This window comes from Moschus berezovskii, chromosome 21 (assembly GCF_049115385.1).
Source record: "Moschus berezovskii isolate FMDL1 chromosome 21, NW_MosBer_1.0, whole genome shotgun sequence".
Classification (NCBI taxonomy): Eukaryota; Metazoa; Chordata; class Mammalia; order Artiodactyla; family Moschidae; genus Moschus; species Moschus berezovskii.
The window spans coordinates 65,956,413-65,969,346 of NC_142480.1; the positions used below are offsets into that span (position 1 = coordinate 65,956,413).

The window sequence follows — 12,934 nt, forward strand, 5'->3', positions numbered from 1 at the left end:
AACAATGATTATGATTAAAAAAAAAATCTCTCATCAAAACTGGTGCTAAATTGCTTCAGTTTGTCCAACTGTTTGTGACCATATGGACTACAGTCAGGCTCCTCTGTCCATGTGATTCTTCAGGCAAAAATACTGAAGTAGGCTGTCATTTCCTCCTCCAGTAGATCTTCCCCACCCAGGGATCGAACCTGCATCTCAGAATTCTGTCACCTGCATTGGCAGACAGGTTCTTCACCACTAGTGCTACCTGGGAAGCCCCAAAACTGGTAAGCCCATCAAAACTGGTAAGAAGGAACAAATCCCTACATGATAAAGACCATTTCTGAAAACTGAGAGCTAACATATTCAATGCATGATAGTTGAAAATGTATCCTCTAAAATCATGAAAAAGAGTTGTTCACTCTGTACACATCCATTTAATACAGTACCAGAAGTCCTATTCACAACAATATTACAAGAAAAAGAAATACAGGTCATTCATATTGCAAAGGAAGAAGTAAAACTCACTATTGGCAAATAACATAACATTATATAGAGAGAACAGTAAAGTCTCCACCAAAAAAAAAAAAACACCAGAACTGATAAATGAATTTAGTAAAGTTGCAGGATACAAGATTAATATACAGAAATTGGTGGCATTTCTACATACGAACAATGAACTATCAAAAAGAGAAAGCAAGTAAAACAAACCCATTTGAACTTGCATTCAAAAGAATAATGTATCAGGATAAACAGCCAAGGTGGGGAAAGACCTGCGTTCTAAAAACAATAAAACACTGATGAAGGAAACTGAAGATGACACAAAGAAATAGAAAGATACCCTGCATTCATGGATTAGAAGAATGAATACTGTTAACACTGCCCAAAGCAATGTAGACTCAATGTGATCCCTATCAAAATGCCAATGACGTTGTTCACAGAACTAGAAGAAACGAACCTAAAATTTATATCAAACCAAATGACCCTGAATAGACAAAGCAACCTTGAGAAAAGAGAACAGAGCTAAAGGTATCACATTCTCAGACTTCAAACTACACTGCAAAGCTACAGAAATCAAAACAGTATGCTACTGGCGCGAAAACAGACACGGAGATCAATGGGCTCTCCCCAGAAATAAGCCCAGGCACTTATGGTCAATTAACTTACAACAAAGAGACAATGATATACAATGGAGAAAAAACAGTCTCTTCAATAAGAGACACTTGGAAACCTGGACAGCTAGATGTAAAATAATAAAATTAAAACATCTCACAATATCTACAAAATAAACTTTAAGTGTATTAATGACCTGCATGTAAGAATAGAAACCATACAACTTCAAGAAGAAAACACAGAACACTCTTTGACATAAATCTTGGAAATATATTTCTGGATCTATTTCCTAAGGCAAAATAAATAAAACCAAAAATTAAAATATAGGGTCTAATTAAACAAAAGTTTTGCACAGCAAAGGGAACCCCTCACAAAATGAAAAGAAAGTTCTATTACTATGGAGTTGGAGAAAGTATTTGTAAATGATATGACATATAAGGAGTTAGTATCTAAAATATATAAATAGTTCATATACCTCAATATCAAAAGACATTGAACCCAATCAAAAAATGGGAAGAAGACCTAAAAATACATTTTTTCCAAAGAGGACATGCAGATGGTGAACAGACACATGAAAAGACGCTCAACGTGGCTAATTATCAAAACTAAAATGAGATAGTTGTCAGAAAGGCTATCATCAAAAAGAATATAAAAGACAAATTTTGGTGAGGATTTGGAGAAAGGGACACTCATGCACTTTTGATGGAAATGTAAGCTTGTGCAGCCACTATTGAAAACAATATGGAGGCTCTTCAAAAAACTAAAAGGAGAAGTATCATATGACCCAGCAACTCCACTCCTGGAGATATATATACATATATACATATATATATCTCATATATATTCAGATGATATATATATCATCTGGAGCAACAAAGCACTGATTTCAGAGGATACATGCACCCCAATGTTCATGGCAGCATTGTTTACAATAGCCAAAACAGTGAAGCAACATAAGCGTCCATTGAGTTGAATGGATAAAGAACATGTGGTGTGTATACATACACAGTGGAATAATACTCAGCCATAAAACAGAATGAAATACTGCCATTTGCAACAATGTAGATGAACTTAGAGGGTATTCTACTTTGTGAAATGAGTCAGACAAAGAAAGATACTGTATGTTTCCACTTATATGTGGAATATAAAAAATAAAACAAATAAACATATATAACAAAACAGAAACAGACACCCAGATACAGAGAACAAATCAGTGGCTATCAGCAGGGAGATGAAGGGGTAGGAACAAAATAGGGGTAGGAGATGAAGGTGTACAAGCTGCCAGGTATAGTAAAATAAGATACAAAAGAATCCAACTGGATCACTCTTCACACCATGCTGCCGCTGCTGCTGCTCAGTTACTTCAGTCATGCCCGACTGTGCATTCCTTTGGACTGCAACCCGCCAAGCCCCTCTGTCCATGGGATTCTCTAGTCAAGAGTACTGGAGTGGGTTGCCATGCCCTCCTCCAGGCGATATTCTGGGCCCAGGGATGAAACTCAGGTCTCCTGGATTGCAGGCAGCTTCTTTACTGCTGAGCCACCAAGGAAGCCCCTCCCCACCATGTGACAAACTTAAAACAGATTAAACACTTAAATTTAGCACCAGAAGCCATAAAACTCCTAGAAGAAAACAGGCAGTATACACTTTTACATTGGTCTCAGTAATATTTTTTTTTGTCGTTATATTTCCCCAGGCAAGGGAAACAACAGCAAAAATAAATGAAATGGGACTAAATCAAGTTAAAAATCTTCTGCATGATGAAAAAAATTATCAGCAAAGCAAAACTGGTCACTTACTGAATGAGAGAAGACACTTACCAACAATGTCTCTGAGGGGTTGGTACCAGAAACATATGAAGAACTCACACAACTCGACATCAAAAAACACACTATCTGATTAAAAGCAGGCAGAGAACCTGAATAAACGCTTCAAAAGACATACAGAGGGCCAACAGACACATGAAAAGATACTCAACATCCTTAATCATGAGGGAAATGCAAATCAAAACCACTATGAAAGTGTCTTGAGATGTGTTCCACTTGTATTGAGTGACGCTCTAATTTGTGGAATTACGGCCTGTATAAACACACCAAGTGAAAACAATGCACAGTTGGAAGGTTCAGATTCACCAGAAGCCAGGCTGCCTATGTAATTTGTTGGGTCCTGCATAGGAATAGAAGTGCAGGATGCCTGACCAAAAAAATTAAGAATGTCACACAAATACAATGGATCATTAAGACATTACCATCAACTACTATACACCAGTAAGATGGACAATCTAGAAGAAACAGATGAACTCCTAGAAATGTACAATCTCCCAAGACTGTATCAGGAAGAAATAGAAACGAGGAACAGACTAATTGTCAGTAATGAAACTGACCAGTATATATATAATTTGCAGTTGAATGTGGAGGAGCACTATTCACTGAACGAAAACAAGACCAGGAGCTGACTGTGGCTCAGATCATGAAATCCTCATTGCAAAATTCAGACTTAAATTTAAAAAGTAGAGAAAACCACTGGACTATTCAGGTATGACCTAAAACAAATTCCTTATGATTATACAGAGGAAATGACTAACAGATTCAAGGGATTAGATCTGAGAGACAGAGGGCCAAAGAACTATGGACAGAGGTCTGTAACACTCACTGTACAGGAGCGAGTGATCAAATCCATCCCCAAGAAAAGGAAATGCAAAAAGGGAAAATAATTGTCTGAGGAGCCCTTGAATATAGCCGAGAAAAGAAGAGAAGTAAAAGGCAAAGGAGAATAGGAAAGATATACCCATCTGAATAAAGAGTTTCAAAAAAGAGCAAGGAAAGATAAGAAAGCTTTCTTAAGTGAACAATGCAAAGAAATAAGAGGAAAACAATAGAACGGGAAAGACTAGAGATCTCTTCAAGAAAAAAGAGATAGCAAGGGACCATTTCAGGCAAAGATTGGCACAATAAAGGACACAAACATTATGGCCCTAATAGAACCAGAAGATACACAGAGAAGAACTATGCAAAACAAGGTCTTAGTAACACAGACAGCTACGACTGTGTGATCACTCACCTAGAGCCAGATATCCTGGAGAGTGAAGTCAAGTGGGCCTTAGGAAGCACTTCTACAAACAAAGCTACTGGAGGGGATGGAATTCTGGCTGAGCTATTTCAAAACTTGAAAGATTGTGCTGTTAAAGTTGTGCACTCCATATGCCAGCAAATTTGGAAAACTCAGCAGTGGCCACAGGACTGGAAAAGGTCAGTTTTCATTCCAATCCCTAAGAAGGAAATGCCAAAGAATGTTCAAACTACCACACGATAACCCTCATTTCACATGCTAGCAAGATCATGCTCAAAATCCTTCAAGCGACACTTCAACAGTATGTGAGCTGAGAACTTCCAAATGTACAAGCCATATTTAGAAAAGGCAGAGGAATCAAAGATCAAATTGCCAACATCTGTCGGATCATAGAAAAATCAAGAGAATTCCAGAAAGACATCTACTTCTGCTTCATTGACTATGCTAAAGCCTTTGACTGTGTGGATCACAGCAAGCTGTGAAAAATTTTTAGACATGGGACTACCAAACCACCTTACCTGCCTCCTGAGAAACCTGTATGCAGGTCAAGAAGCAATGGTTAGAACTAGACCTGGAAGAACGAACTGGTTTGAAATTAGGAAAGGAGTACATCAAGGCTGTATATTGTCACCCTGCTTATTTAACTTATATGCAGCGTACATTATGCGAAATGCTGAGCTGGATGAAGCACGAGCTGGAAACAAGATTGCCAGGAGAAATATCAATAGCCTCAGATATGCAGATGACACCATCCTAATGTCAGAAAGTGAAGAGGGACTAAAAAATCTTTTGCTGAAGGTGAAAGAGGATGTTGAAAAAGCTGGTTTAAAACTCAACACTCAAAAAACTAAGGTCATGGCATCCGATCCCATCGCTCCATGGCAAATAAATGGGGAAACAATGGAAACAATATTTTCTTGGGCTTCAAAATCACTGTGGGTGGTGACTGCAGCCATGGAATTAAAAGGCACTTGCTCCTTGGAAGAAAAGCTATGACAAACCTGAAAAACATATTAAACAGCAGAGACATTACTTTGCCAACAAAGGTCTGTCTAGTCAAAGCTATGGTTTTTCCAGCAGTCATGTATAGATGTAAGAGCTGGACCATAAAGAAGGCTGAGCATTGAAGAATTGATGCTTTTGAACTGTGGTGTTGGAGAAGACTCTTGAAAGTACCTTGGACAGCAAAGAGAGCTAACCAGTCAATCCTAAAGGAAATCAACCCTGAATCTTCATTGGGAGGACTGATACTAAAACTGAGCCTCCAACAGTTTGGCCACCTGATGCGAAGATCCAACTCATTGGAAAAGACCTCTATGGTGGGAAAGACTGAAGGCAGGAGGAAAAGGGGACGACAGAGGATGAGATGGTTGGATGGCATCAGTGATTCAATGGACATGAGTTGGAGCAAACTCCAAGAAATAAAGGACAGGGAAGCCTGGTGTGCTGCAGTCCATGGGGCTGCAAAGACTGGCCAACTGGACATGACTGAGCAACTGAACGATAATGAACCATGATCAAGTGGAATTTACCCCAGGATTGCAAGGATGTTTCTAATATCTGCAAATCAGTCAATGTGATAAACTACATTAACAAGGTGAAGAATAAAAATCATACACTCATGTCAATAAACGCACTGACAAAATTCTTTGACAAAACTGAACATCCACTCATGATAAAAATTCTCATCAAAGTTGTCTGAGAGGGAATACACATCTCAATATAATAAAGGTTATATGTGACAAGCCCACAGCTCACATCATACTCAGTGGTGAGAGTGTTTCCTCTAAGATCAGGAACAGGACAAGGACGTCCACTCATGCCACTTTTACTCAGCATAGCACTGGAAGTCCTGGCCACAGCAATTAGGCGAGAAAAAAATGAAGGAAGAATTAAAACTGTCCCAATTTGTGGATGATACTAGGTATAGAAAATTCCTAAACACATTACCAAAATACTATTACAACTCATCAACGAATTCAATAAAGTTGCAATACACAAGTTAATATATAAAAATCCGTCAATTTTCTATACACAAAGATCAGTAATCAGAAGAGTACGGTACGAGTACACAGACAGATGCACAGGTCCCAGGATCAGAAGAGAAAGCCCAGAGAGAGTGAGCACTGACATGCACTTACAGTCACCGCAGCACTGTTTACTACAGGCAGCACTGGAAGCAACAGAAGTGCGCGTCAACAGAGGAATGGGTAAAGAAGGTACGTATGCAGATGTACAGGCGGGACTCAGGCATTAATTCTCGCCATCTGTGACAAGCATGTACACGGAGGGCATTTGGCCAAGTGAGGCAAGTCAAACAAGAGAAAGACAAACACCAGATTATTTCACTCATATACGGAATCTAAAAAATAAAACAAATGAACAAACATAGCAAAATGGAAGCAGACTCATAGATACAGAGAATAAATCAGTGGTTGTCAGAGGGTCAGGGAACAGGGAAATTAGTGTGATATGTAAAAGAGATTGAGAGGGACAGACTTCCAGTTACACAGTAAGCGAGTCACGGGGATGAGATGCACTGCATGTGGAACACAGTTATTTATACTGCAGTGTCTTTGTATGGTGACAGATGCTAACGAGACACATCATGCTGATCACTTTGTAATGTGCAGAAATATCAAATCGCTGTGTTGTGCACTTGCAACCAATGTAGTGTTGCAGGTCGACCATACTTCAATTAAAAGTAAAATATTGGGTTGATCAAAAAGTTCATTCAGTTAGTGAATACATTGTTCAATAAAGTTCTTGGTGAAAATAAAAACTGTGTTTTTGCTATTAAAACTGAACAAACTTTTTGGCCCACCCAATATGCAGACACTAGAAGGAAATGCAAAAAAAAAAAATCAAGCCACAGACCCCAGTAGAAATGAGTCAAGGTAGTTAAAAGGTGCAATTTCTAGATATAAGATAAATGTCCTGGGGATCTAATGCATAGACTAATGGCTATAGTTAGTAATAGTGTACGGCAAATTTGAAAGTTGCTAAGAGAGTAGGTCTTGAAAGCTTTAATCATAAAAATTTTAACTCTGTATGAAGATGAATGTTCACTAGATATAACTGGGGTGAGCATTTAAAATATATAGAAACATCAATTCATGTTGTTTGTCTGAAACTGATATTATATCAATTGCATGTCAATAAAAAAATCACATCTTAACATCCTTTGAAGAATAAAGTAAAAGCAAACTGTTTAAAATACACATTCTTAAACATTTATACATATTTATTCATCATGTTATTATGGAGTGTAGAATCATAAAATGTGACTTTTGAGCTCATTAATTACCAATTTAACACATTGGTCATAGCAAACACCCTCTTTCAACAACACAAGAGATGACTCTACACATGGACGTCACCAGATGGTCAATATGGAAATCAGACTGAGTATATTCTTTGCACTCAAAGATGGAGAAGCTCTATATAGTAAGCAAAAACAAAACCTGGAGCTCAGATCATCAGTTCCTTCTTGCAATATTCAGGCTTAAGTTGAACAAAGTACGGAAAACCACTAGGTCATTCAGGTACAACCTAAATTAAATTGCTTATGAGTATACAGTGGAGGTGACGAATAGATTCTAGGGATTAGATCTGGTTCACAGGGTGCCTGAAGAACTACGGATGGAGGTTTGTAACTGTACAGGAGGTGGTGACCAAAACCATTCCTAAAAGAAATTCAGGCAGGCAAAGTGATTGTCTGAGGTGACCTTACAAATAGCTGAGAAGAGAAGTGAAAGGCAAAGGAGAAAAGGAAAGACATAACCAACTGAATGCAGAGTTCCAGAGAACAGCAAGGAGAGATAAGAAAGTCTTCTTAAGTGAACAATGCAAAGAAATAGAAGGAAACAACAGAATAGGAAAGAACAGAGATCTCTTCAAGAAAACAAGGAAATCAATGCTGAATCTTTATTGGGAGGACTGATGCTGAAGCTGAAGCTCCAATACTTTTGCCACCTGATGTGAAGAGCAGACTCACTGGAAAAGACCCTGATGCTGGGAGGGATTGAGGCTGGGAGGAGAAGGGGGCAACAGATAATGAGATGGCTGGATGTCATCACTGACTCAATGGACATGAGTTTGACCAAACTCCAGGAGTTAGTTAAGGACAGGAATGCCTGGCATGCTGCAGTACATGGGGTTGCAAAGAGTCGGACACGACTTCGTGACTGAACAACAACAAAGACTCGCCAGATTCACCAAAGGCTGTACACGTGCTCCTAGATTTTCTGAAATAACTTAAGAATGCAAAAACAAAACACCACCACCAGAGCTTTAAACCCATGTTGGTGGGGCGGGCGGGGGGGAGGTCTGGTGATTACAGAGCCCCACATGGCTGCCTGGACACCCGCCTTTGCAGCCACCCTGATGAAGTTGGCTGGGCATTTCCCCATCAGTCTCTGACCTCAGAGCTTCTCCCTTTCTCTGGTGTCTGCGTGTAGACTTCCTCCACCAGGTCATGTGTCCTGAGGAGCCGAGGCGGCGGTGTGGAGTGGGTACAGGCAGCCCAGGCACTCCTGTAGGAGGGTCAGGGACTGACTGCACCCTAAACATCTCCAGTGTCCTGGAGCACAACAGAGAGAGATGGCAGTCAGGGGAGTCCTCAATAAGGGGCCATCTCAGCACACATCTTCAGAAGGTCATGACAGAAACACTGTGCAATCCAGGCAAAGGACAGGAGCCAGTCTGGAGGTGCCTGGCTGTGGCAGAGCAGAGGCGTTGGTGGGAGGATGTTACACCCAGTGAAGACAGGCACTGGGGGTAGAAGCAGCACCTGCGCTGATCCTAAGCCTGGCTGATCAACCTGGGCTGATCCTAAGCCTGGCTGCCTGGCTGGAGGACTCTGAGCCCAGAGGAACCACAGCCTGGCTGAGCACACAAGTCATATCACGGTGACAGTAGCAACCCCTCACACATCTCCAGGGAAAAATTGCAAAGGTGACTTTCAAGCAGTTGCTTAAGAGGAGGGCATCTTTTTTTTTTTAAGGAGAATTATTATGCCCGTTCTCTGGGAACTGACTGAGGCTATGATTTTACTCTGTTAGCATAAACGGCAGTCCCAGGACACTGAAACCCGCACGCTTTTCTCAAGCATCTAAAATCCAGGTGTTACTCCCGCTGTGATAGGGCGCAGGGGCAGACAGAAGCAGGGCCCCAGGCACCCTGCCTGCTACGCCCCGCGGAGGGGTTGTGCTCTTCTCTCTCTTGTGCACATTCCCGGGGCCCAGATGCCAAGGGCCAGACCAACTCCCTGTGGCCTTTCTAAACACACCCCTATCTAGTGACTGCTTACAATATCAGCTATAGGCTTGGCACCTGGAATTTATATGGGTTTCCCTGGAGATTTTGACATTTACCTGGTCTATGTCCAAAAGCCCTGAATCAGAGAGTGGGCTGGCCCAGAAACAGCGCTGATGGCCTTCATAGGAACAGAGAGGAAGCTGAGCCTCCAGGCCTTCAGCAGAGCAGAGTACACGCGAGGGCCCAGCCTGACTTCCAGGGCTATGGGGACACAGCACTCATGAGGGGGCAGTGGGCCCTTCTGTCCTGTGGCCCGCATGCCCCTTGCCAGAGCCTCCTCCCAGGCTGAAGGAAGACGCTTGTTCCCAGATGCGGCCCTCTGTCCATCCCCTCCCCAAGGCACAGAAGCCCTTCCAGGGTGTCAACTTGCCCCCTCTCAGTTCGTAGATAAGCTATTCTCAGTTCCTTTGCTTGAACCTCTGTTCATCTGATTCTCTGTTTTTCTGTAATTCAGTTGTTTTGCAAATTAAATTCTTATTTGGGTTCAAAACATTTAGCAAAATGACCTTGATTAAAAACTAGTGAAAAGTGTAAGTGTCAGTAACTCAGTCATGTCCAACTCTTTGGACCCCATGGACTGTAGCCCACCCACCACGCGCCTCTGTCCATGGAATTCTCCAGGCAAGAATACAGGAGTGGGTTGCCATTCCCTTCTCCAGGGGATCTTCCCAACTCAGGGATCTAACCCAGGTCTCCTGCCTTGTAGGCGGATTCTTTACTGTCTGAGCCACCAGGGAAGCCTAAAGAAAGACAGAAACATAAAACCTCGGAAACCCAAATAAAGATAAAGTATACAAACATCGTTTCCTAGATTAAGTTCATCCATCTTGCCTCCATTTCTAGCCCCCAAATAAATTCAAGCTGCCTCTCCTGGACCACCAAAATTGCTAGCAGCTTGTTAGCATATATAATATTATTTCCAATTGGTTTCTTTTAAAATAGAGTCTGACCATGACTCTCAGAAGCTAAGAATAAGGATGCCTGAAAATTAAAAATTTTTAAGTGTCCATTGCCAATTACTGAGCTGCTTTGGTGGCTCAGATGGTAAAGAACCTGCCTGCAATGCAGTAGACCCAGGTTTGATCCCTGGGTCAGGAAGATCCACTGGAGAAGGGAATGGCTACCCACTCCAGTATTCTTACAGGAAATGTCCACAGACAGAGGAGCCTGGAGGGCTACAGTCTACAAGGTCACAAGAGTCAGACACAACTGAGTGACTAACGCTTTCACTTTCATTGCCAAATGCATTTCAAGTATTGAAAATTCCCTTTGACTTATTCAGTAAATGGAACATCTATACAAATGGAACTAAACTTGTCTTTTAGCTGAACTTTTCCACATGCAACAGATATATGAGAACTGAGAATCATGAACACATTTTGAAACGCATACCAGCCCCTGTGAAGACTGGTTCAAGAGTTAATGATGAGGAAATGTGCAGACGCAGAAACAAAGAATAGCTGTTGGACTGGAATCTGGTAACAATTCAGATCACAGGGGCAGAATCACTCAACTCCCAGTTCCTGAAAGACACAGATAAAGGCCTCACACACATTCCTAAGTTGTTTTTACAGGAAGAAGACCCCCACCAGATGAAAACTGCTGACTGCAAGCACAGAGATCCCAGACTGGTAGAAACCAGGTTGGTGATGATTAAAACTTTACCCTGATGTCAGCCATTCAACAACTGAGCACAAGCTGATCACACACTCCACAACTCCCCGCACTTACACTGCCTTTAAACCCCTTCTCTGAAAGCCACGGGGGCGTTTGGGTCTTAGGAGCCCTACACTAAACGCTGCGCTTCACTTGACCACAAACCAGGTCTCAGTAGACTGGCTTTACTGTGCACAGGTGAGCAGACTCAGATATGGCTCAGTGACAACATCTGGTCTGCATAGTTAATCATGCTAGTCTTTTTAGGGCTCCCTCGAGGCCAGGCAGTGGGTGTGACCGTTGTGCATGAGACTTACAGAGTCAGAGGTACTGGGCCCCGCAGTTCTCTAGTGAGTCTCTTATAAAAGGAGTGACCCGGGAGAGGTATGGATCACTGACCCAACTCAGGATAATGTGCACTCCTGGGCTTTTTACTCCTCAGTAATGCCAGTGATGTAAGAACCGCAAGACTGGAAGGTACCACTGAGGACAGGACAACTTGACAGAGTGTTCCTTCAGAACACAGCCACCTAACGACGCCCAGCTTGCTGGATTTTAAGGGAACGTACGGTGGTTTACCTCTGGAAAGGAAGCAAGCATGACGAGCTGTGCAACAACTAGCTAAGTAAGCAACTGACACCACGTGTCCCACTGCAGACACATCTCATGCCATCTCCCACCACCACCGAGAATTAAGGGAAGAGACACTAACGGAGCATTTAAAATAAATAACGATGTGGGCAAAACAGGAAGACAAGACCCACTGGTGTGACCAGATAGCAGCTGCACTTGGCTGCGGCTTTGCCCCAAGACATCAAATTATTCTAAGTGTCTGTGAGCTGCAGACGTGCCAGACTATACTCTAAATCCAAAATGAGAAAAGCTATAAGACAACACTGTACTGAGTGTTCTCTTCCACTCTGTAATATTTTAAAGTATGTGCCTGTTTTGAGACCTCCAAAATACATGCCTCCCATATGCAAGAGCAATGAAACACGAACATGAGGTAACTTTGAAACTGGAGTTCAAAGAACTTCCTATCACAATTTTAAAGAGCAAAAGAAGTATAAAGAGCTGCAAACCAAGGGCCGAAAGGGAACCAGGACATGCGTAAGGATGGAGGAGCACAGTCTGCGGCGATCCAAAACACAGCGACTTCCGTGCTGCTGGAGAACACAGGAATGAACCAGAGAGCCGCGGAGGAAGAAGAAATGATTTTAAGACACGTGTAAGAGTCTGGCTGCTCCTTCTCGTTACCCTGATCTTGGAACTCTCTGCAGTTCTCAAGTCAAGCTGACATCCGCCACCTGCCCTGACACAGCACACATAATTAACACCACCATTTGCAGATGGAGAGACTAAAACTTGCTCCAAAGCAGCCAGGGTTTCTCTGTGCAACTGGAATTAATTGACCGGTTCGTGGGAACTTGGTTTTGCTACCAAGTGAAGAGGACCCCACCTGGAGTGCACAAGGTGCTTCAGGCCACGTCTACCTGCACTTAGTTCCCTGAAGAGACACTGAGAATACTGACTCCATACTGTTCTGTAAGGAATACATGCGATAATGTGCGTACATTCTTTGGGAAGTCCTGGGAACTCAGCAGAAGCTAGTTCCTCTCTTTCTCCTTCACTGAACACGCATACACTTTTGATAGAGCAAAGCAGTACAGTTGCTAATGTTCACTGATACCCAGCAATTCTGGGAGATTTGCGGTTTTATGCTGTAACTAAAATCTCTGAAACTGACTGCTGTCAAATCGTGTATCATTTCATTCATTCTAGATAGTTTATTCTGCAG

At 42.1% G+C, this 12,934-nt stretch overlaps 1 protein-coding gene across 1 annotated transcript in view; it reads right to left on the bottom strand.

The window, feature by feature from the left end:
- Positions 1–12,934, bottom strand: part of GABRG3 (gamma-aminobutyric acid type A receptor subunit gamma3) — an 876,540-nt gene that overhangs the window by 745,342 nt on the left and 118,264 nt on the right. The window lies entirely within an intron of this gene.